This window comes from Bubalus kerabau, chromosome 2 (assembly GCF_029407905.1).
Source record: "Bubalus kerabau isolate K-KA32 ecotype Philippines breed swamp buffalo chromosome 2, PCC_UOA_SB_1v2, whole genome shotgun sequence".
In the NCBI taxonomy this organism is placed as follows: Eukaryota; Metazoa; Chordata; class Mammalia; order Artiodactyla; family Bovidae; genus Bubalus; species Bubalus kerabau.
Genome location: NC_073625.1, coordinates 104,268,116 through 104,292,787, shown reverse-complemented (window position 1 = coordinate 104,292,787; position 24,672 = coordinate 104,268,116). Strand labels below are relative to the sequence as shown.

General features: G+C 41.9%; 1 protein-coding gene and 1 long non-coding RNA gene across 3 annotated transcripts in view; one reads left to right on the top strand and one right to left on the bottom strand.

The window, feature by feature from the left end:
• The window catches only part of BOC (BOC cell adhesion associated, oncogene regulated), a 100,006-nt gene extending 76,771 nt beyond the window's left edge, over positions 1 to 23,235 (bottom strand). For both annotated transcript variants that reach the window (XM_055568174.1, XM_055568175.1), the window contains exon 1: positions 22,962 to 23,235. The gene's annotated coding sequence lies outside the window, so the exon portion shown is untranslated. The remainder of the gene's footprint in view (positions 1 to 22,961) is intronic.
• LOC129643527 (uncharacterized) lies at positions 5,069 to 12,243 on the top strand. The gene is made up of 3 exons (XR_008710345.1): positions 5,069 to 5,233; positions 7,692 to 7,782; positions 12,037 to 12,243. It is a non-coding gene; the product is annotated as an uncharacterized LOC129643527 (long non-coding RNA).
• Positions 23,236 to 24,672: the final 1,437 nt, after the last annotated feature.

Sequence of the window (24,672 nt, the reverse complement as noted above, 5' to 3'; positions counted from 1 at the left end):
GGGGGATTCCTGGGCCTTAATCAAGGAGGAAGAATTTAGTAAGGAAGTGATCATCATGTTGGGGGTTGGCAGGCAGAGGCTGTAGGTCACCATTTAAGATCACTATATAAGTCACCATATCACTAAGTGTGCAGAGTGAGCTGGAAGGAATCACAGTGAGTGACATTAAGAGAGGATACTCCCTCCTTAGTGTATTGCAGGCTCTCCATTTGTATCGTGAACGGAAAGAGCGCCTTGGTGGTGAAGGATATCTGGGAAGGATTGTGCTGAGAAAATTACTAACATGTAGGCAAAGAGAAGGATTTGATCATTTATCCTCTGTTTTAATATAAATCTGCTTTCCTGATTATAAAATGTGTTCACTGAAGAAAATTTAGAAAATACAGAACAGCACAAAGAAGGGAGAAAGTACCTTAATTCCATTACCTGTTACTACAGGTAACACCGTAACAGGGTGTTTTTTCTACTCATTATTCTCTTCTTTTTGTCTTTCATCATACAAATCCATACTTCAGTTTCACTGAGTACATGATTCTAACTGATTATAACTGGAAGATGTTTAAAAGGGCAGTATAAATGGATATACAGGATAAGGGAATATTTCATGCAAGGATGGGCACAATAAAGGACAGAAAGAGTAAGGATGTAAGAGAAGCAGAAGCAATTAAGAAGAGGTGGCAAGAATACACAGAAGAACTATACAAAAAAAAGTCTTAATGACAAGGATAACCACAATGGTGTGGTCACTCACCTAGAGGCAGACATCCTGGAGTGTGAAGTCAAGTGGGCCTTAGGAAGCATTACTATGAACAAAAAGCTAGTGGAGGTGATGTAATTCCAGCTGAGCTATTTAAAATCCTAAAATATGATGCGGTTAAAGTGCTGCACTCAATATGCCAGCAAATTTGGAAAACTCAGCAGTGGTCACAGGACTGGAAAACGTCAGTTTTTATTCCAATCCCCAAGAATGTTCAAATTACCAAACAAGTACACACATTTTGCATGTTAGCAAGGTAATGCTCAAAATTCTTCAAGTTAGGCTTCAGCAGTACATGAACCAAGAAATTCCAGATGTACAAGCTGGGTTTAGAAAAGGCAGAGGAACCAGAGATTAAATTGTCAACATTTATTGGATCATAGAGAAAGCAAAGGAATTCCAGAAAAACATCTACTTCTGCTTCATTGACTATGCTAAAGCCTTTGACTTCGTGAATCACAACAAGCTGTGGAAAATTCTTAAAGAGATGGGAATACCAGACCACCTTACCTGTCTCCTGAGAAGCCTGTATGCAGGTGAAGAGGCAACAGTTAGAACCTTACACGGAACAACTGACTGGTTCAAAATTGGGAAAGGAGTACAATAAGGTTGTATATTATCACCCTGTTTATTTAACTTCTATGCCAAGTATATCATGCGAAATGCCAGGCTGGATGAACCACAAGCTGGAATCAAGATCGCCAGGAGAAATATCAATAACCTCAGATATGCAGATGATACCATTCTAATGGCAGAAAGTGAAGAGGAACTAAAGAGCCTCTTGATGAGGGTGAAAGAAGAGAGTGAAAAAGCTGGCTTAAAATTCAACATTCAAAAAACAAAGATCATGGCATCCAGTGCCATCACTTCATGGCAAATAGAATGGGAAAAATTGGAAGCAGTGACAGATTTTATTTTCTTGGGCTCCAAAATCACTGCAGACAGTGACTGCAGCCATGAAATTTAAAGACGCTTGTTCCTTGGAAGAAGAGCTATGACAAACCTAGACAGCGTATTAAAAAGCAAAGACATCACTTTGCTGACAAAGGTCCATATAGTCAAATCTATGGTTTTTCCAGTAGTCATGTATGAATGTGAGAGTTGAACCATAAAGAAGACTGAGCACCAATGAACTGATGCTTTTGAATTGTGGTGCTAGAGAAGACTCCTGAGAGTCCCTTGGACAGCAAGGAGATCAAACTAGTCAATCCTAAAGGAAATCAACCCTGAATATTCATTGGAAGGACTGATGCTGAAGCTCTAATATTTTGGCCACCTGATACAAAGAGTTAACTCATTGGAAAAGACCCTGATGCTGGGAAAGGCAAAAGGAGAAGAGGATGGCAGAGGATGAGATGGTTATGTCCATCACTGACTCAATGGACATTAATGTGAGCAAACTCTGGAGACAGGGAAGGACAGGGGAGCCTGGCATGCTACAGTCCACAGGCTTGCAAAGAGTTGGACACGACTGAATGACTAAACAACAACAATAAATTTATACCTTTATTTAGTATTTTGTGTTCTTTTCTTATGCTTTGGTAATTTAGGGGTCAGTTTCTTCACTATACATTTGGTACTTTCATATTTTGTAAAACCATGTTTACTATATACACGAGTTGTGATCCTCCTTTTCAAACTTAACATTCAAATGTGATTATTTTTCCCAAGTCATTAAATCATCTCCAAAGTTCAACTTAAACATCTGTGTGCCATTCAAAGAGAGGTTACTTATTCAACCATCCTCCTAATGTCATATTTTTAGGTTATTTCTATTTTTATTATGATCATGCACCACAGCTGAATAAACATCATAAATCTTCATTAATAATTCTGATTATTATCTAAAGGTGAATTTCTATGAGTAGAAATCTTGGACCAACAGAACATTTTAAAGGCTTTTGGTTGGTATTGCAAAACACTCCTCTCATGACTCCAATATATATTTTCATCTCTCAGATTTCCACAACAATGAGATCATCAAATACAAGGCTCCAAGTGGAGAGTTGATTGAATTATCCAGTTTGGATGACTGTACAGACTAGATAAAGAAAACAATTGCCAAATATTCAGTACAGTGGAGACAGTGCTTTAGTGGGAAGAGTAAAACAACAATTTCTTACTATGTGAGCTCAATTATATTTATGATCTTATTTAATCTTACCAATAACTCTCAAAGAAATAAGCTAACATTTACTGAGCACTTACCTCTCACAGCCTCTGTTTTGGATTCTGTGTGTACATATGATCCTGAATCCCCACAGCAACCCTTTCCTGCAGGTTTGATTATCTCTATTTTACAGATATGGAAGAAACTCAAATAACTTGCCTAAGATCCCTACCAACTGAGTACTAGTACTCATTGCAAAATTGCAAAACTTGGGATTTTTGAAGTGCAACATATGGTTTCCCTGCAACTGTTTCATGAATTAATTACAGACTTCTTAGTGGAGTAAGAAAGGTGTATCAAGAAAATGATTGAATTTTGTCAAGTCATTAAGGAATCTTTTGTGGGCTACCAAATGACTGTGGTTTGTTGTTTTTTTTAAGGACAGCCAAATGCATTCAAAGAGCTAAGGTGACTTACTAACTGCAATTAATAGAAGAGTCCAAGGACTGAATACCTTAAGAGAATCCAGTTCTGATGTATGAGTTAACATATCTAGATTAAAGGCTAGATATTATAATTCACAATACTGACAGTAATTAGAAAATTGGCTTTTGTATACATTCCTATTCCCAAAGCTAATGTTTGTATAAAGACTTTTATCTTGATTAGAGGTACTAGAAATAAAATATTTGTGCATCTTACTTCCTAGTTTCAAATTCTAGCTGTTGAATATATGAAGTTTTATTTATTCAGGGAATTTCTCAAAACATTTTCAAAATATGTGTAAAACTTAATTCATTAATTTATTATAGGAAAATTAGGGAATTCCCTGGGTCCAGTGGTTAGGACTCTGTGCTTCCACTGCAGAGGAACTAAGATCCCACAAGCCACGTGGCACAGCCAAAAAGAAAAAAAAAAAAAAAAAAAAGGCAAATTAGCCCTCATTTGCTCTTTAGTAGGCCATTAATAGTTATCTGAGTTGGCCTACCTCTCCATGCTGGTTATCACAAGGGCTGCCAGAGGAGGAATGTGCCCAGTTGCTCCAATATATTTGATGACTGAATGAAGAATGATGAATAAAAGTAAAAGATTGACCTCTGCAACAATTAGTAAACAACTCAAGACAGCATATAATTAAACCCTAAATTGCATGGTTGAGGCAGAATTACAGGTAAGCCTGGTACAATGCCATTTATTCCCTATTCAAGTTGAGCTGGCTGGGACTGACTCGTCTCATCCAGCACTGCCAACTCAGGTGTTCCTACTGGCCATGTGTTCTTTAAGGACTCATTTTTCAGATGTCCTTGAGGCTGCCTGCAGACCAGGGTACTGTAAGGGGAGGATGACATAAAAAAGCAAGATTGTGGGATCAGTCTGGATTTGGATCCAGTCTTCAGCTGAGTCTGGATACTCTAAATCCCGCTTTCTTCATCTGTGAAAATTCAAAATAATATACATGAAGTCTCTCTCTTAGTATATGACTCTTAGTGGGTCATCTGGTACAAGAATACCAGTTGTTTACAGCTAGCACTTCTTCTGATTGGTCAGTTCTAATGACTTGACCATTGTTTTACAAATTTATTTAATGTAATCCTTGGTGGGTGCTCTATAAGTAGTGGTTATATTGATAAAATTTTGAGTCAGAAGTAAAACTGCTGCTGCTGCTGCTGCTAAGTCACTTCAGTAGTGTCCAACTCTGTGCGACCCCATGGACTGCAGCCCACCAGGCTCCTCTGTCCATGGGATTTTGCAGGCAAGAGTACTGGAGTGGGTTGCCATTGCCTTCTCCAAGAGGTAAAGCTAGGGCAGAGAAATGGAGTAATCCAGGGCCATTTCCATGATCCATGCTGCATGCTTGATTTTGCACACTCTTTAAATCTCAAACAAATGGAATCTGTCTATTGACCCAGAGTTTTAAGAGACTACATTTTTCCAAGATGTAAGATCCTCTGATAGAAGCACAGTCCCCAGTTAGTCCCACGTGAAACCCCTCTCTTAGTCAACTCCGTCTGTCCCTTCTTCCCCATCCCCTTCACATGTTAGGCTGAGAAATTTGGATCCTGGAGCTGCCCAGACTCCAGCTGTTTGATATTGTGAGGCTGATGGCAGCAGAGGGCAGGGGGCAACAGGCTCCAGATGAAAGCAAAAATTCAAACAGAACGAGACCTCAGAGATTTGATACCAAACTCAGTGGGTAACAGCCTCTGTTAAATTTGTTCAGTCAGCCATTTAAGAGGGAAGGAGTTTCTCACACATCCTGGAAGGGTATTTAGTGATGAGATGCTTCCAAAGAAGGGGATCAGTATTTCAGGGACTGAGCAGAGCAGAATCAAATGTCAAAGCTGCCAGAGCAAGCTTAGAGACAGGTAGTGTGCTGGCTTCTTTTGCTCCCGGTGTATTATTTTCTTGCTCTTTCATGAGTTACTAGGGAGTTACTAGGAGTTTTGGTCACAGCAACAGAAAACCCAGCTGTGCCTCACCTTAACTCCACCCTACCCTGCTTCTTTGGGTTTTGGGGAGTAGCCCTCAGGGCAGAGGCCATGACAAAGAAAGGGGAGTTGAGAGGAAGACAGAGCTATTGCGCTGGTGGTGCTCTCCAACTCAGATTCAGAACCCAGTTTCATCTTCTTTGCCCTCTATTTGTTGGATTCATCAACTTGAAAATGGAATCATTTGCGACTTGGTGGGCCGTTTGAGAAGCATCTTGCCTGTGATAAGAAAGGACTAGGAAAATGAATTACACAACCCACTGATTTCCTCATTCCTTAAAAAAAAAAAAAAAACAGAAATCTTTTTCTTATTTATCCAGGGGAGGTGAAGATGGGATCAGTCATGTCGCCTTATTTAAAGCTTTTTAGCATCTCCCAGCTCCCTTGGTACAAGGAGGACAAGTGCTCCCTGCTCTGGTCCAGTCCACCTTTCCAGCCTGGCTCCCCAGTGGCCCATCTGCCTGTATCTTGTGCTCCAGCATCTCTTTGCCCTTCCTCAGAGTACCACACTTTCTCATGCTTTCCAGCCTGCCCAATTTCTGTCTTCTTTGCCTTAAACCTGTTCTTCTCTTTTATACTCACCCTCTTACTCTTTACGATTTCCCTCTAACATAACATCAGTTCAGTTCAGTCGCTCAGTCATGTCTGACTCTTTGTGACCCCATGGACTGCAGCATGCCAGGCCTCCCTGTCCATCACTAACTCCCGGAGTTTACTCAAACTCATGTCCATTGAGTCGGTGATGCCATCCAACCATCTCATCCTCTGTTGTCCCCTTCTCATCCTGCCTTCAATCTTTCCCAGCATCAGGGTCTTTTCAAATGAGTCAGTTCTTTGCATCAGGTGGCCAAAGTATTGGAGTTTCAGCTTCAGCATCAGTCCTTCCAATGAATATTCAGGACTGATTTCTAATATCACTTCCTCTAGAAAACTTGCCTGAACCTCTCTCCAATTCCAGTTGTCCTGCATGGATCCCTCTTCTTACTTTTATTACAGCATCTATCATGAGCACTTCTCCGCTTGACTGGAATATCTTCAAGCTCAAAGGCAATCCCTGTTTCATCTCTATACTCCCAGAGCTTAGCCTGATACTTGGCACAAAGTGAATGCCCAATATAGAAATACTTGAATGAAGAATTAATAAAATTAAGTATCTCTGTCATAGAAGTTGAAGCCTAATGGATCTATGTAATCTAGAATGCTGAAAGGATTCTAATAACTGGTACTTCACTTGAGGAGAAATCATAGTTATAAAACCAAAATCCAGGCTCTTAACTAAAGTACATAAAGACCGATTTGTCTTAAATATAAAATTGGATGGCTATTGTATAGTATTTTGCATTTAGATGTTAATGGTACATTTGAAATGATAGCACATGACCGACATAGTTGCATGTTTTTTTTCTTTTTCTTTTGAGATAGTCACGTGTGTTGTAAGAAATACCAGAGAGATTTCCCCCTAACTACAGCATACTATCTAGGAGAAGGCAATGGCACCCAACTCCAGTACTCTTGCCTGGAAAATCCCATGGGCGGAGGAGCCTGGTAGACTGCAATCCATGGGGTCACTAAGAGTTGGACACGACTGAGCTACTTCACTTTCACTTTTCACTTTCATGCATTGGAGAAGGAAATGGCAACCCACTCCAGTGTTCTTGCCTGGAGAATCCCAGGGACGGGGGAGCCTGGTGGGCTGCCATCTATGGGGTCGCACAGAGTCGGACACGACTGACGTGACTTAGCAGCACAGCATACTATCTAGCCTAAATGGAGTACAATATCTTAAATCAAAGATATTTAAACAATACCTTAACATTTGATTCTGATACATCAGTCATTTACTTTCTTCAGATTTTGCCAGTTTTACTTGCACTCATTTGTGACTAGTTGTTTGTTTTAAAAATGATTTGTAGGTTATTGTGTGTATGCAGCCCAGCCCCTAAAAGTCTGGCCACAGTAAGACTCAGGATCTTGCCCAGCTGGTCCCAAAAAGAAAGGGCTTGCATCTTTTCCAGAAAGTCTGTGGCAACAGGATTCATTCCTGACTCAGTCTCTGTTTATACCCTCTTTAACCCTTCTTTGGGCTTCCCTGGTGGGTCAGAGGTTAAAGCGTCTGCCTGCAATGTGGGAGACCTAGGTTCAATCCCTGGGTCGGGAAGATCCCCTGGAGAAGGAAATGGCAACCCACTCCAGTATTCTTGCCTGGAGAATCCCATGGACTGAGGAGCCTGGTGGGCTACAGTCCATGGGGTCGCAAAGAGTTGGGCACGACTGAGCTACTTCACTTTCACTTTCACTTAACCTTTCTTTGAATGTCGTGTTCCTCCTCTGACAGGTCAAGCAAGAACCCAGTTTCTGGAGGATGCTTGATGAGTTGGAACAATTCCACCATCCACATTTTCTGCCATTGGTCAACACACCCACAGGTAGACTGTATTATTTGTAGAATTCAGAGGAAAATAAAAATGCAGGGAGGGTCCCAGTCAAGAATCAGGGTGTCAATTTCCCTTTCCCATACCCAGAGCAGAAAGGTGAACCCCCAAGGTGTCACAACCTCTATACAAGATACACTAGGGGATGGATTAGAGGCCTGAGTCCAGTTGTCTGTTGAGAGTGCTATAGATCTACCAACCCAGGGTGGGGACAGCCACTGCCTTGCCCTTCTCTGAGATGCAGTGGGTACATGCTGTACTCCCACCCTCCCCATACTTGTGCTCTGGCCCCCACCAGGGGCAGAGGGCAACTGAGACGCACTTATGTGGTGGGGAAGTCTGGGGGAAGCTAGGGTACTAGGGTTCAAAGGACTGAACAGCTGAGAACCTATCCCAGGAAGGCAGAGGGAGGCAGGACCCACGTGAGCTAAGATCCCAAGCCTCCCGTGTATGTTCCATTGTCCAGTCTAACTTCATTTACAAAATACAAAGTCACAGACAGACTTTCAAGATGATGGCCACAGAGATTAAAACCAAGCAGGAGGCCCTTCTGAGTACCAGACTCTGTAACCACACTGGCCACATTCCCATGAAGCTGCCTGAACACACCAAACTCAAACCTTCCTGAAACTGTAACTTTCTACTCTCCCTTGAGACTGGAATCATCTCCTTTATTCTACAGTGGGGTCTAAGAATAATGGCATGGAGCAGTGAAACTTTCTTATATTTGATTCTCCTCAGTAAAATGAGTAATGTTAGCAAAGAAAAAATCTGCTTCTTTCTCTCGCTCTTTTTTTTATATCTGTCTGATGCAAACCAATAACAAAAAAAGAAAAGTTAGTCTTAAAACTGCCTTGGTGAGTAACCCCATGATCTATTCAACTGTTAGAAAAACTTGGGGATCATCTTTGGTGCCTTTTTTTCCCTTCACTCTTTTCATTCAATAGTCACCAACTTCTGTAGTGCCACTTCCAAAGTCTCCCCAGAATTTATTATCTGCATTCAGTCCCTTCTGCAAGTGCCCTAATCCAGACTTGCCATCATTTCTCATATTGAATCAACCTCTTGATTAATCTCCCTACTTCCCATCTGCCTCCATTTGTCACATTCCTGACAGAGACATCTTTAGAAATAGCAAATTCAATCATGCCATATCCATTCCTCTTCCTGACCTCACCACTTTTAGGATGAAATCAAACTCCTTAGCAAAGCACACAGCACCTTTCACACAGTCCCTAGCAAGTATCTCTTCAATATGCTCTCCTACCATTTCCCACTCCTGACCCTATTCCCTCCCTCACCATACAGAACTTCTTTAGAACACTCCAGATCATTCCTTTCTCTAGGTCTTTGGTTATGTGGTGCCCTGGCTTGGAACATCTTTTCTGTCATCTGCACCAGACGCCTACCTGTCCTGCAAAATCGAGCTCAATTATTAGCTCCCCTGGCCCTCTGTGCCCATCTCGCCTTCCTGGCATGTGAGCGGTGCCTGTTAACCAAGGACCAATATCACTTGCTATTTACTCTTATCATAACATCTACTGCACTGCTTTAATAATTATTTCAAACTGTCATGTTTCTCAACACAGGGGATGCCATTCACATTATGGTGTATTTTCAGTTTTCCTTGCCTGATGTGAAACTCTGCTAGTCAGGTCCTGGGCCTTAATTATCTTTGAACAACTTCTGGAATATGGAAGGCAGTGGGCAAAAGGAAGGAAGGAAAAGAAAAAGGAAGCCTTGCAACTGCCATTCTGTAATATTTCTTTCTGTCTCAACTCTGGTCCTCCATGCCCTCCCCCGATCAGTTTGATATCTTAAGAGCCAATATAGATCAACAGCAGAGCCAAACTGATTGTGCAGACCTGGGTTCCTTAGGTGATGGGAAATCATGATTTGCCCAAATCTGAAGCAGGGGCTGCATGCAGACTCAGCTTCGTTCCTCAACTTGGGGCCTTCTGATGTGGAACACAGAGATGTTGAAACTTTTCTCCCTCAGGAATGACTGGTTCATAAAGTTATAAAACACTTTGAAAAACAAATGGAAATGCCTAAATATATAGAGCCAGAAAACATTTCTGTTTTATGAACATAAAAAAAAAACTTAAAAATGAATAACATGCAGTTGTCAAAACTCACAGAATTATACTTCATAAAAAAAGGAAAAACAAACTACTGCATAACTCAAATGGTAAAGAATCTGCCTGTAATGCCAGAGACCCAGGTTCAATCCCTGGGTCAGGAAGATCCCCCTGGAGAAGGGCATGGCAACCCACCCCAGTATTCTTGCCTGGAGAATTCCAGGGACAGAGAAGCCTGGCAGGCTACAGTCCGTGGGGTTGCAAAGAGTTGGACATGACTGAGTTACTAACACACACACACACACTCATACTTCATAAAGAAAATTTACTATATAGAAATTTAAAAAAATGAACCAGGATGAAGGAGGAACCCCAAATGGAATATAAACTGTAACAACTGAATCTAACTATATTACAAATGAATAACAGAATCATAATGTAGGGCTGGGGAAGAAAAGAATTAAGTACTTTGGAAATCAATATTTTGGCTGGTTACTATAAAGCTAATGGCAAAAAGAACTGTATACAATTACTGTATTCTAGTTAGTAAATCTGCTACTTGTGTATATATGAGGGTTGAACATATACTTAAATACACTGTAGATAATCAAAGTCAGGCTTTTCACTGTCAGAGTAATAAGTCACAAATAAGGAAAGAAGGAAGGCTAGAATGAAATTTGTGGTTTTAGATGAGAGTCAGAGGTATCAGTGTGTTGTGGCTGTGTGTGTGTGTGTGTTTAGAGAGAGAGATGCAGAAGTATAGGTGTATTTATGTACCTAGTATGCTCCTAGTATTCTTATGCAGATGTCCTAGCTCTATCTGCTGAGAGGCCTAAAAGCAGTGACATCCCAATAGCAGCGAACACACCCACCACAGAAGTCCTGGTTTTTACATCCTATTCTCCAGTCTGAGGAATTAGGGATTCCTAAAAAAAGTGTTTGATTCCAGGGCTGCTGCTGCTGCTGCTCCTAAGTTACTTCAGTCGTGTCCGACTCTGTGCAACCCCATAGAAGGAAGCCCACCAGGCTCTCCCGTCCCTGGGACTCTCCAGGCAAGAACACTGGAGTGGGTTGCCATTTCCTTCTCCAATGCATGAAAGTGAAAAGTGAAAGTGAAGTCTCTCAGTCGTGTCCGACTCTTAGTGACCCCATGGACTGCAGCCTTCCAGGGTCCTTTGTCCATGGGATTTTCCAGGCAAGAGTACTGGAGTGGGGTGCCAGTGCCTTCTCCGGATTCCAGGGCTGGGGTGAGATAAATATAAGTTGAGGCAGGAGCATCTAATGCTGCTAGAGAAACAAAGAAGTACTCAAAAAAGGACAATGGCACGCCACTCCAGTACTCTTGCCTGGAAAATCCCATGGACGGAGGAACCTGGTGGGCTGCAGTCCATGGGGTTGCTAAGAGTCAGACACGACTGAGCGACTTCACTTTCACTTTTCATTTTTATGCACTGGAGAAGGAAATGGCAACCCACTCCAGTGTTCTTGCCTGGAGAATCCCAGGGACAGGGGAGCCTGGTGGGCTGCCGTCTATGGGGTCACACAGAGTCGGACACGACTGAAGCGACTTAGCAGCAGCAGAGTTGAAAGGGCAAAGTAGCCAACATGCAACCAAAGCTGGTATAATTTTATCCACAAAACAAATATGGATTGTATTAGATTATAACTCATAGAACAAAATAAATATCCATGAAGCCAGGTTGATATAAATAAATAGCTGAATGAATGAATGAGGTAGAAGGGGGAGCTTTTCCTTAGAGAAGAATTCCAAATAATAAATGTAGAAGTAGTTAGGGAAATAGAAAATATTTATTAGAACACCACAGCAATAATTTTTCAGGCAAGACTGAGTGATGGATGGTAAAATTAGCAGACAAAATTTGAAGAAAAACAAGATATTTGCATAGTCTCAAACTATCGCTCCTAATGTTAGTCACAATGATTAAAACCTGCCTTTACTGTGAAGAAACCCAGGAGATACCACCAAGTGATTAATGTTAACATCACTGGTGGTAAGATATATAGATATTATGCCACCCCAGCATGGTATACTGAGAAGGACATATCACATCTGTGGCATTCTTGTCCCCAGATGGAAAACATCAAACAAATAAAAGTTGAGGGACAGTTGATAAAATAACTGACCAGTTCTCCTCAAAATCATCAGGGTCAAGAAAAGACTAAGGAATTGCTGCAGATTAAGAAGACCAAGGATACGTAAAAACTGCATTCAATGTGGGATCCTGCACTGACTCCAGAGCAGAAAAAGGACATTAGAGGAAGCACTGATGAAATCTAAAACAGTCCATGGTTTAGTTAATAGTACTGTAATGATGTTTCTTAGTTTTGATTACTGAACTTGGTTGTTAAGGATGATAGCAATAGAGAAATCGAGTGGAGGACGTAAAGGAACTCACTGTACTGTTTTTGCAACTTTTATAAAGTTACTTGAATAAAAAGTTGAAAAAATGAAGGGGGTCCATGCAGGTAAAAAGGAAGAAGTGGATGAAAGAGAAAAGTGGGTACAGCAGGTCTGAAGTTCTCTGGCAGTGAATGTACTGTAGGAATGGAAGTAAGTTCAGAATGGCTCAATAGAGCGGGGAGGTGGGGATTTTCTTCTTTTACATCATAATGGAAAAATCACAGTTTCTCATTTTAAGTCACTCATTTAAAAACTGGAGGACCATTCAAGCGGCCATGGGCTAGTCTTGGCCTTCACAAATGTTCAGGCCTACTCTGGAGCTACAGACAGCACCTCCAGGACTTGCTCTAGATGTTTCAAAAGAGTATGTGAGTGCTTAGCCAGGGGCCAGATTGGGGGTCACCTGGAGAGCCTGGGGACTTGTATCTCACAGACCCCTCAGACATATTAAGTAGGGAAGTCAAATCTTAGGGTTACTTAAGACAGCATGGAAAGAACACAACGGGACTAGGGCTTTTGGTCCAAATGTTAAAGGACATCTATTATCACAGTGAAGCTGTCCATGCCACTAGGATTGCATGGGTCGTCATGGGGCCACATCTTCCCCTGAGCTGAGCTCAACTGGGTCTTGCCACATTTGTCTCTGGGATGATGACCAACTCCCCTTTCTGCCTGTCATATAATTTCTTAGATGTGTCACGACATCTTAACAGATTTGGAAGGCATTCTCCCCATAAGCTGACCTGGGATATCTCTTGTCTACTAGAGTTGCTTCTGTTGCCACAATTTCCAATTGTATGGGTTTAAACAAATCACTAAGCCGTATGTTTCATTTCCTTATCTGTAAAATGAGGACAATGATAATACCTATCTCACAAGATTAAGAATCAATAGAGATAGTATATGTGAAAATACTGTTCAAAGAATAATGTGGTTTAGTTCCTAAGTCATGTCCGACTCTTGTGACCCCATGGACTGTAGCCCTCCAGACTCCTCTGTCTGTGGGATTTTTCAGGCAAGAATACTGGAGTGGGTTGCCATTTCTTTCTCCGAGGGATCTTCCCAACTCAGGGATTGAACTTGGGTCTCCTCATTGCAGGCAGATTCTTTATCAACTGAAAACGCTTAACAAATGTCAATTTTAATTTCACTGTTCCAACACAAAAAAACATATGGCATTTAAAAAATGTTAAATAAAACCCCATAGGCACACATAGAAGCCAATAATTTCAGTAAAGCCATCCCTTTTGTTTTTAAACCTAAAACATAATTTTCTACACTCAGCCATGTAGTTAGATGTGAGACGCGGGATTCTTTTCTATGGCATCCTTAGCAGTGAGAGCCCAGCCTGGTCGCCAGGACCATAAAAACAGAAGGCTGTTGATCATTAGCCTGCGTAAAACACAGCACTTGGGCATCTCACTTGGAACTCGCTTTTTAACTTGTTTCAAGAGGTGGCGCTTAGAACTGAAAAGAGCATTGTATGTCTGAATGAGTGCACCAAAACACCAGGCCAGACTGGGGTGTGGGCACCCACTTATGTGTGCAACTGCCTTTTTACCTAATTAATCCTCTCCTTGCAAGCCTGAACGTGGCCTGTGAACTTCACATTCCACTGTTAACTGGAACTCTGGGTCCTACAAAACCTGGAGGCTTTAATGGAACGTTATTTGTTCAGGGTCCTTGAAGCAATGATATCTAATGCAGCAGAAGCAAAGAGAAAATGCCCTGAGTGTTAGTGAGAACAGTTGATTTCCATCACCGATCTGGCCCTGTCACTGCCCTGCTTAGAAGCCTTGGATGGCTCCCCTCCTGGACAGAGTCCAAACTCTTCTCAACCAACCCGGACACATCTCTCCACACACTCAGGCCACACCCACTGCCCCTACCTCCCACATCACAGGGCCTGCACTTCTCCAAGTGTGGTTTGCAAGGCTACCTGTAAGAAAATAAACCAGCTGTGTTTGCACAAAATGCAGGTATCGCTGCTGGCCCTCAGGGCTACTGAATCCACATTTCTGAGTGTAGAGACATCAGAATTTTGCACATCAAAAGTAGCTCCTCTAGCCATTCTCAGAAACACAAAAGTTTGGGGGCCGCCCATCTGGCCACACTCAGCAAGCTCTCTGTTCCTTGAAGTCGGCATGCATATTATTTCTCAGTTCCTCTGCCTCATTCTTTTCCTCTCCACAAACTTACTAAGGGAAGCGCCCTTTCTTGAGTTCCTTCTGTAAGCCGAATGCAGTCCATACATTGAGGCTTCGAGGATCAGTCCAGATTCCTGGATTCTCTGCTGCCTTTCCTCATTCCCTCTCAAACAACGAACACAAGTAACTGAACACTTACTAAGCTTCATGTCCCCAGTGCAGAGAGAGAATAGAAATGGATTTAATTTAGTCTCTGTCCTCAAGACGCTCAACCAGAGTGACAGAGATCTCTTGTGTCTGTGCCTCTAGTCTCTCAGTTGAGAGAGACTCTCAGAACCAGGGAACTGGAAAAGATGGGGTGTCAGCCAGCCGGGGCCGGGGTGGTGGGTGGCTCTATGGGCAGTAAGATGCGTATAATGTACCCAGAATTCATCACATGCCAAGCCAGCAGTCTTTTTCTTTTAAAAGTGTCTTTCACTGAGGGAATGCCAAAGTGCTCTACTAGCAGGTTTGATTTGGGTACAAGTTTTAACAGAGGGTAAAACTGAGGCTCTGGGGTATTGAATCTCCTTCTGTAGGTTTTTGAGTAAGACACGGCAGAACTGAGTCCATGAGAACTTCTCTGAGCGTATGCTGGCACGGGGCCCACACGTCAACGGCCCTTTCCTAATGCGCTCCGAATGAGAGAGTGAATCGGTGAACAATCCATCTGCTTTATAATTTTCTAAAAAAAATAAACCACCTCTGACAGAACTAGCCTAGAGCTTGAGTCTCTGCTCCAATACTGAATTTCCCTCACATTCCGAGACTTTGGGCCTACTCCTCTTCCTCTGTATTTTTCGTCCCTTCTTCTCTTTTCAGATTTTTAGCTTTAATTTGTCCAAACTGTCTTTTCCCCTTAATTTTGCAAATTAGTTTCTTCTTCTTCCTAGGTTTTTTACTTGGTACTTCTAAGTTTCTTTTTCTTCTCTCACCTTATACCCCTCCTTTTCCCACCCCCTTCCCCCTTCCCTCCCCGCTGTCCCCTCCCTCCCTCCCTGTGGCCCACATCCTGAGTCTGAATGCAGGCAGGATTAATCCAGCAGAGAACACGATGTCTGAGAGCCATGACAGATGCACTAAAGCGTGCAGCGGTGATAAAAGGCAGCTCTGATGGGCTCTGTCAGGAATCCCTCAGAAACACTGAGGGGAAACATTTGCTAACCCCTTTCCTGGCTCCAGGCCCCCGGGCCCCACAGCAGGATCATACCTAGAAAAGCCAAGGGAGAAAAGTAGAGAAACTAGAAAGTCTCCTTCCCCTCCTGTCACCCCACACAAGAGACTTTTCCCCACAGCCCCAATTCTCTGACTCTTCACCTGAAAAGCCCCCTAGGTTAAAACTGTGAGTGGCCACAACCTTTGATTTAAGTCCTGGGTTGTTGAAGGAATGCTGTAAGGCATCTTAGGAGAGAAGCCTGCATAACCTACTGCTGGCTTATAAAGAGCAAGATGAGTGGTAGGAAAAAAGATCCCTATAAAGGGTCTGATCCAACATCCAGGGTATGTGTACAAATGCACACGTATGTATGTATGAACGTAAACGTAATAGTGCATTCTGCTTCTACTTCCCCTCCAAGTACACTCAACTAGAAAGGATTTGCCCAGCTCAGAGAGTGTGTGGGTATGTGGGACAAGAAATAGAATGTGATTTATTACCTACTGAATTGGTTTACTAAGCAATACAAACTTTTACCCAGATTGACTTAATTAACCAAACAAATAATGATTGATACACTCTGTGTTGAAGAGATAGAAAGATCAAAATACTTCCCAGTACTTATTCACGTTTCCAATTTTGTTTTGTCCCCTTGGTCTTACTTGATTCCCTAGACCCACTGCCATCCTAAATGCTTCTACATTCGTCACTACTAGTCTGTTGGGACACTGAGCACCTTCCTTTCACAGGGCTGCAGCCTGGTTATTTAAACACTGTCCCACTGGTACTGTCTGTCTCTGGTTCTCCCTTCCTCCCCTTGATTTCTGGCCCCTCCAGCTCCAATATCCAGATAGGCAGGGGCCTAGCCAGGCTAATGGTTGACTGTTGGGGTCTTCTGAGGCAATAAAAACTGGGTTTCTGTAAAACTCGTTTCAAATGCTCACCACTTCTGGAGAGCCTGAATTTTCGTCCTTTCCCATTATTACTTTAGGAAAAAAATAGATTTACCTGGTTGGTACTAAGGTGATAAGTTGCAGGGCTTTAAAGTTTCACTAGGGAAAAGCAAGGTAGTTTCATGGTTCATAGCCTTCTCCTGGCGAAGGGACTTGCATAACTCAACGAAGCTATGAGCCATGCCATGCAGGGCCACCTAGATGGGATGGATGGGTCATAGAGAACAGTTTTGACAAAACTCAGTCTACTGGAGGAGGAAATGGCAAACTGCTCCAGTAATCTTGCCTAGAGAACCCCATGGACAGTATAAAAAGGCAAAAATGACATCTCCTGATACTTCAGCCACCAGATACAAAGAGCTGACTCATTGGAAGAGACCCTGATGCTGGGAAAGATTGAAAACACGAAAAGAAAGGGCTGGCAGAGCATGAGATGGTTAGATACTATCACCGACTCAATGGACATGAATTTGAGCAAACTCCAAGAAATAGTGGGGGACAGAGAAGCCTGGTGTGCCGTAGTCCATAGGGTCACAAAGAGTGAGACACGATTTAGCCACTGAACAACAACAACAAAATATCCAATCATTCACCAAATAATATTCAAATACTATCACATGCCAAGCTCTACATGCAGTGGCAGAGGTCTGCATGGCAACCTTAGAAAGGGCTACTTCTTTGAAACACAGAAAAGCAAATTTAGTTGTTTTGTTTAAACAAATAGTCTCTGAATTCTTATTATGTGCCAGCCATTCTGCTTGGTCATGGAGACATGGAGAAACAGGCCTCTGTCCTTGGAAGCTCATACAGGCCTTCAGTGACATAATCGGAGAGAAGCTCAGCCTAGTGGGCTGGGTGATCTCAGAATTGGAGGACTGGGGGAGTGGGGGAGAGACAGGAAGGGGGCGTAAACAAATCAATTAAGTCTTCCAGAAGGAGGTAGCACATTAGCTGTGGTGTGAGTAAAGGAAAAAAAGGATAAGACTTTGAGCTAGGAAGCAGGGACATTCTCAGAGGAAGAAGAGATCTGATAAATGACAGAGATAAAATTGCTCAAAGGACAGATTATTGACAGGCAAAGTTAGGGGTTTTTTTTAATAGTCATTACGGAGCATTAAGGGTTTTGAGCAGGAAATTGACATGCTTTGAGTTACGGCTTTTGGAAGAAGGTAGAGATACAAGCTAGAGTACTAGAGGATTAATCAGGTAATTGTACTAATATGGTGAGATGAAGTGAGTGTCAAAACTGGATAGTGGGAGAGGGAACTGAGAGAACAGGTGAGATGGTCAACAGGCACATGAAAAGATGCTCAACATTGCTAATTATCAGAGAAATGCAAGTTAAAACTACAATGAGGTATCACCTCACACCATCAGAATCACCATCATTAAAAAGTCTACAAACAATAAATGCTGGAGTGGGTGTTGAGATTTAATCCTAGTTATTAGCCTATCATCTGAGAGAGGGACTTCTGCAGCACCTTCCAGCCCAGGAGAAATGTTACCTCTGACTAACCAGGAGGGAGCCAATTTTGCAAATTCTGGAAGTTTAAGGAAGTGATGCTTTCAGAATCAGAGGCTCCTGTCCTGTTGATTCCACACTGATTCAGGGTCCTAGTATTTTCCAACGAGGCCCCTGATTTTAACATAGCAGTCCTGCTTTGCTGAGCACTGAAATATCTCTGGAGCTCTGCAGCTTTATCTATGAGACCTATCTTTTGCACACTCTACTCTTGGCTGCATCTTTGTAAGCTATGAAAGAAGCCTTTGGGCTCACACATTCAGTCTTAGCTGTTTACTAATGGCCTGGTTTCTTATTAGCCCTCTGCAGGGAGTCAATACAACTTACCAGTAATCAGACTCCACTCTCTTTGTGGATACTGATTCCCTTATGGTTTTTCAAAGTCTTGACTCTTTGGACCTGCCAGCATTGCCCTCCATGGAGACATTTTTATCTCTTGTGAAACCTTCACCACCACTGTGTGACCATCTGTGCCACACATATCACTGACGATGGTGTCCTCTTGACCCACTGATGGTTGAAAGAGTCAGCCTCAGAACCCTACTTATTGCCCCCATCCTCAGACCACTCCTGGCACTGTGTTAGTTTAGGTCCATTTCCCTGTTTTACAGATAATGACACTGAGGCTTAGGATTAAGTCTTAGGTTAAGGATTTTGCTAAAGACCATGCAGCATAGGATTTGAACCCAGGTCTTGGTCTGTGCTCTTTCCATAGGTAAATAGGGAAGAGGTGACTGATGGCTGAAGGGCACATGGGGGTGAGCCATCTCCTGATCCTTGCCCCATAAGCCAGCCTAAACAATGCCTGGGCCCAATAGAGTTCCCAAGGAGCTGAAGCGGACAGCGTTAGTCATTGTTTAGCTATATCATACTTATTTAGCCTTTTAAAAATTTTCTGAGAAATCATTTCTTTCTATTTCCTTAATCACTCTTGAATATCTTCTTATAATAAAATACACAGAGGAAGACACTTGTGGCTGAGAGCGGAGGCCTGTCTAGGGCAGGACTGGAGGCAGGATAAGGTCTGAAGCCTGTTTTGTGCAGAGGTGGATGAAGCATTGTACTACTAGCTCTGTGCAGACACCCTGCCCAGGGGCCAGCCCTGAGGGCAGCCAGGGACTCCCTCTGTTTATCCCGACAGCCTGAAAAAGACTCTTTGCTGACTGGCGTAATCTTTCTTGATAAACATATTAATTTTCTGTCTCAGCTCAGTGGAGACGATCCCTGGATCAGTAATACAAGTTCTAATAATATTTTCCTTTTCTATGGTGACTTCTGAGTTGGCTTAGATGGTAGAGGAGAAAGTCAGAGGTGACCAGTGTTCATAAAACAGCAGTCTTCGCTCTCGAAATGAATGAGATCACAATGTGCTCTTCTGCTGCCCCTGATGGACACAACTGAAGCAACTTAGCAGCAGCAGCAGCTGCCCCTGATGGGCAGGTGATGACTGCCAAGTGGACCAGGCTGATACAAAGGGAGAGTGAGGAGCAGAGGAACAAGAGTCTCTGGTCAATGAGTGTCCTGGGCAAGCTGTTGGGTGCTTGACCAAGAATATCCCTGTTTAGCTCAGTTTACTACTGATCACTGGTGATTCCAGCACCTCTGAGTCAGGAGTATTATATATAATAGTATCCACCTCACTGGAAGTAAATAATAAAAGCAGATTAAGTACTTAGCAAGTGCCTGACAAGCACACATTGCATATTAGCTATTACTACAAAGAAACCTATTAAGTGCACCTATTTTATTCTCAGAGAATGGATTTATATTGGCAGGACTTTTGAAGCAGAAGAGTTTTGAATCCATATGCAGTTAGATCCATCAACCTTTTCCTTTCTTGTTTCTCCTCCCCTATAAGTATATTCCTATATATTCTTAGAGTTCTTCTATAGTTTACTTTTTTAAAAAATATTTACACCTTAATCCATCAGGAATGTATGTGGTATGAAGTAAGGAGATAATCTAATCTTTTTCCAAATAAACAATTTCCCCAAAGCCATGTATTGATTTGACATAATTTTCCTCTTGTGTTGATTCTTTCATGTATTTGGGTTTATATATTATGAAGCAACTTCTATACTAACATTTCTCAATAATGTTAATTGTGTCCTACACTAAGAATTTCTATTTAATTAGCTTACATTTAAAATCGTGCTCAAATTACTACTGCCTTTTGAATGGACTTCATATACTGCTGGAATTTAAAGTTGTAAAAGAGTAACATAGACCAACTTTCTAGAGAGAGCAATTTGGTTTAAAAATGTTTATTCACCAAAGTTGTCCCACTCCTGGTAATTTTCCTGACAAAAATAAATTCAGACATTTATGTATTTGTATATAAAGCTGTGCTCTCATTTGTAGATGCAAAAAGTTGGAAACTATTTTTTGAAAGGTATAGTGATGCAAATTATATTACATTTATAGAATGGGTTGGAATGGGGAGGGAGGAGGGAGGAGGGTTCAGGATGGGGAACACATGTATACCTGTGGCGGATTCATTTTGATATTTGGCAAAACTAATACAATTATGTAAAGTTTAAAAAATAAAATAAAATTAAAAAAAACCGTATTTTTGAAAAAAGTAATACACAGGAAATGTATTTTTATGTTAGATGAAAATACAGTATGCAAAATTTTATATGCACTATTATCTCATGGTGTTTTTTAAAAATTAGCTGTAGTCACAATGGTCTTCTTTCATTTCCTTGAACAAACTTTTTCGGTCTCAGAGACTTTGCATATTCTGGTTCCTCTCCCTGGAAAAATTTTCTACCTGGTCTTTATAAGACTAGCTTTTTTCATTCTTTGTTGTTATTTTAGTTGCTAAGTTGTGTCCAATCCTTTTAGGACCCCATAGACTGTAGCCTGCCTAGCTCATCTGTCCATGAGATTTGCCAGGCAAGAATACTGGGAGTGGGTTGCCATTTCCTTCTCCAGGGGATTTTCCCTACCCAGGGATCAAACCCATGTCTCCTGCATTGATTGGCAGGCAAATTCTTTACTACTGAGCCACCAGGGAAGATGGTGGTTCTTTAGGCTCTTTCAGTCTTCAGGTCTTTGCTTAAATGTATCATTTTAGAGCTTTCCCTAACTACTCTGTTAAAGGAGATCTATTTCCCCTCACCCATTAGTCTTCATGTTTAAGTATGTATTGGGCTTCCCTGGTGGCTCAGATGTAAAGCGTCTGCCTACAATGCAGTAGACCTGGGTTCAATCCCTGGGTCGGAAAGATTCCCTGGAGAAGGAAATGGCAACCCACTCCACTATTCTTGCCTGGAAAATCCCATGGACTGAGGATTCTGGTAGGCTACAGTCCATGGTGTCCCAAAGAGTTGGACATGACTGAGTGACTTCACTTTCACTTTAAGTATGTAATTATCTATTCCACATGGGCGAATTCTGCCTACTCATTTGGAAGGTTACTTCCAGATATCTAAGACCACATTTTTTTCTATTTTCTTTCAGAGCACTCATTCCTGCGATCTGATCGTATTGAATATGCACTGAATACTGCCCAACCCACTTTGCCATTCCCTAAAATTTTAAATCACCTGGTACATCCTTTAAATTGTCAATACATAAAAACATCAAAAAAGCATGGACCCTTATTTTACATCACTCACAAAAACTACCTGGAAATGGCTTAGGGACTTAAAAGTAAGACTGGAAACCATGAACTCCTAGAAGAGAGCATAGGGAAAAGCTTAGCAATGATTTTTTTTTTTTGGATATGACACCAAAAGCACAAACAACAAAAGCAAAAATAAACATGTGGAACTACATCAACCTAAAACGCTTCTGCACAGGAAATAAAACTATCAATAGAATGAAAAGGCAATCTATAGAATGGGGGAAAATATTTGCGAATTATATGTCTGATGAGGGGTTAATATCCAAAATACATAAGGAATGCATGCAACACAATAGCAACAATAATAATAATAATAACCTGATTTAAAAATGGGCAAAAGACCTGAACATTTTTCCAAAAATGATATACAAATGGCCAACAGGTACATGAAAATGTACTCAACATCACTAATACCAGGAAAATACAAATCAAAACCATGATGAGCTATACCTGCTAGAATGGCTGTTATCAAAAAGAGTTAACAAATGCTGGAGAAAAGGGACCACCTGTGCACTCTTGGTGGGAATGTAAATTGGCACAGCCATTACAGAAAACAGTACGGAGGTTCCCCAAATTAAAAATGGGGCTACCATATGATGCAGGAAATCCACTTCTGAGTATATACCCAAAGGAAATGAAATTACTGATATTATCTTAAAGATATATCTGCACCCCAATGTTCATAGCAGCATTATTTATAATAGCCAAGACATGGAAATAACCCAAGCATCCAATGATAGAAAATGAATAAAGAAAGCGTGAGCTATATATTTCAGCCATAAAAAAGAAGGAAGTCCTGCCATTTGAGACAACATAGATGAACCTTGAGGCATTATGCTAAAATCAGTCAGAAAAATACATATACTGTGTGATCTCATTTATATGTTCAAATCTTAAAAAACTAAAGGCAGACAAACAGTAGTTTGGTGGTTGTGGTGCATGGTGGGGGGAGCAGTATGATGGTCAAAGGGTACAAACTTGCGGTTATAAAGTGAATAAGTTCTGGGGATCTAATGTATACAGCAGCATGGTAACTGTGGTTAACAATACTATATTGTGTATTTGAAAGTTGCTAAGAAAGCAGATCTTAAAAGTTCTTGCCACACACAAAAAGTATAACTATGTGTGTTGATAAATGTGTTGTGTTAACTAACCTTATTGTGGTAATCATGTCACAATATATATAAATATCAAACTGTTACATTGTACACCTTAAACTTACCCATTGCTATATGTCAGTTGCATCTCAGTGAAGTTGGGAAAAAAATAAGCATCTCATTCTTTTACCAGGACAACCTGTGCAGAGGAGTAAGTTGCTGATGATCAAACTTAAGGCTGTTGTAACGCATGAAACAGTGATGAAATCCTAGAGGGTGTATTTCAACAGCCATGGTCCCCTCTACCACTTGCATTCCTTTAAGTTCATGTGAGAAAGAGGATGCGAGTCTGGTGAGAGTGAAGTCAGTCTGGGAGAGTCAAATGCCGTTTTTTCTTCTAGGTAGATGGGGCCCTGGATAATTGGACCCAGGTGCCTGGGAGAGAGGCCACAAAGCTTTCAAGGTGTAATCAAGCCTACTTAAGATTATAAACAGCATGTGTCCTTTGCTTGTCAGAGCTCTCTCAGCCTCAACTCTGACAGGACTCTCCAGTTCTTCCCTTCAAACAAAAGTCCTCGCCTCCTCCTTCTGTTTCCACAACCCAGTTCCCATGACTTTTGTTCTTCCCACTGCTGAAGGGATTCTGCTTCAATCCGTTTTCCCAATCCCAGAATCAATCAGATGTATCTCCAGTGTCAAGGATTCCTGGCAGGAGCCCCAAATGGGCAAGAGTGGAGTCCAGGTCCTCTGCACAGATGGAGTTGGCCCATGGCGGCCCTGTACAACACAAGATCACGGCAGGGCCATGATCTTGGCTAACTCCGCAGTGGCTGTCAAACTCACAGTAGCCTGGCATACTGGAGTTCAAAAAACCACACCAAGGACTTATCACAGCTGACACCTGACACTCACAGGTTAAGAACATGCAATTTTGATGAATCTGCCCAAATTTCAGCACCCATGAAATTCAAGTCTTTGATTTTCCTGAAGCTCAAATTTGAATTTCCTCTTTGTGAGGCTAATCTGTGGGGAATAGTGATTGAGCTGAGTCCACTGTTCAATTTCAAAGCAACTTGGTGTATTTACTTATATCACATGGACAGGGATATAAACTCTCCTCAGGGGACAGAAGGAACTCCTAACATTCTCACTTATACCCTGCTGTAATTTCTGGAGGAAATTATATGCTATGCAGTTGTCCCCAAACTTTTGACCCCAGGGACCGGTTTCGTGGAAGACAACTTTTCCACAGATCAGGGGGAGGGGGATGGTTTTGGGATGATTCAAGTACATTCTATTTATTGTGCTCTGTCCATGGAGTTCTCCAGGCAAGAGTACTAGAGTGGGTAGCCATTCCCTTCTCCAGGGGATCTTCCCGACGCAGGGATCAAACCTGGATCTCCTGCACTGCAGACAGATTCTTTACCATGTGAGCATCAGGAAAGCCCTGACTAACTTTTATCCATTATTATTACATCAGCTCCACCTCAGATCATCAAGTGTTAGATCCTGGAAGTTGGGGATCCCTGCTATAGAGGTAGGTAAAAATGTGGAGCTCCACAAGGAGATCCTCTTGATTTTCATGGATCTGTTATGGGCCTTGGGGCTTCCCTAGTGGCTCAGATGGTAAAGAATCTGCTCATAATGTGGGATATCCAGGTTCGATCCCTGGGTCAGGAATATCCTCTGGAGGAGGAAATGAAACCCACTCCAGTATTCTTGCCTAGGAAATTCCAAGGACAGAGGAGCCTGGCGGCCTACAATCCATGGGGTCTCGAAGAATCGGACACGACTGAGTGACTATCACACACACATATTATGGACCTTATTTTCTAA